The following is a 1,526-nucleotide window of genomic DNA, read 5'->3' as shown; positions in this document are numbered from 1 at the left end:
TCGGATGGCCTGTGGGGAGACCGGCGCGCACTGTGAGTGCGGGCTGATGGTGGGGTGCAGGCGGTTTCTGCGCTTCCACCCCGAGGGCCCGTGGCGTCCCGCGGGAGCTGGGCGGGAAGCTGGGCAGAAGCCAGCGGGCAGAGGCAGGGAAGTGGAAGCTCCGCCGGTGGGTCCCGCGGGTCCGACCCCTGAACGGCGGCGACTCCGAGTGAATCGGGGGAGAGACCGACGGCAAGTCCGGAGATCGGGCTTCTGCGTTCAGATCCCGAGGCTCCACTTCTAAGTGTGTGAAATGCACGCGGCTGTACCCGGACTTTAAGAGGTCTGTGATTGCGGATTTCTGTGAATTGATCAGGAGGGTGTCGGTTTCAGGAGCAGTTTTGAAAAGCCATGTGAAAGTGTCAGAACTCTGAAAATTGTCCAGAACCTTCGACTTGGGAACATAAAGCCGAGGAATATGCTTCAAACGTATACATGTCACCTGTCAGTTCATTGCATCAGTTCCAAAGAAGGTTTTCAAAGAACCGTAATGGCAAAAGCTAAACAACTGGCTAAGCATGTTGCTTTTATGAGAACAATGTTAAATAACTATGTTTATAATAAAGGAACATGGTTAAGTAAAAAAAAAAAAGTGGGAAATACAATAAAATACTCCAACACTAGGAGACTTTTCCCACTCTTGTATTTCCCTTTGCTTTGTTTTCTGTATGAAAGCAGGTTCCGCTGGTGTAGTGGGGAAACCGTTTGTAATAAGGTCCCTAGTGATGAGGCGCACGAGTTTGCTTCCACCCTGAAATGAACGTGCCCCGTGGACGGGAAGGCATGGATCTTGTGAGGGAGTATGGCTTCCTTGTCGCGGAGGAAGGCATGGGCACAGACATTCAGGTACCCGTGGTACTTCAGTGTTAAGGGTGAGGGGGCATTCTTTTAAACTTGGAGGGGGGGAGGGAAGCGGGATCTCTCTGAAGATGATGAGAATCAATACACGGAGTAACTGCACATGCACGGAGCTTACTTTCCTGGGTACCTCGGTTCTGACAAATTCAGGGTTTGTCATCGGCTAAAGAGCTTCTGGGCAGAGGGAGCAAGGCAGAGCTCCTGACGCGGAGCCCACTTGGTATTTCGGAAGCCTGTGTGGCTCGGGTGGGGGGGCAGAATTACAGGTCACGTAGGGCCATTGGAGGGTTTCGCCGGAAGAGGGACAATCTGACTTTAGCTACCAAGTGTAAATATACGGGGACCAGTTAGGAGGCTATGGTAACGATCTAACCAAAAGACAACGACGGTGACTTAGACCCGAGCTGTGCGAGTGGAGGCGGTGAGACCCGTGTTCGGGTTCCGGGCCGGCGCCTGCAGGCGGAGCCAGACAAGCAGCCTTGTCCTGGTGCAATGACTGCGCTGACCCACCCGGGAGAGCCGGCATCTCCCCGCGGTCCGGGCCGGAGGACAGCGAGGAGGACAGCGAGGTGAAGGGCTGTTGGGAGCCTGGGAGACACAGACGCGCCACCCCAGCCGGCTGTCTGGTC

Source organism: Myotis davidii, unplaced genomic scaffold (genome assembly GCF_000327345.1).
Source record: "Myotis davidii unplaced genomic scaffold, ASM32734v1 scaffold1534, whole genome shotgun sequence".
NCBI lineage: Eukaryota > Metazoa > Chordata > Mammalia > Chiroptera > Vespertilionidae > Myotis > Myotis davidii.
The sequence above is the reverse complement of the archived record's forward strand: the minus strand, read 5'-3'. Positions refer to the sequence as shown.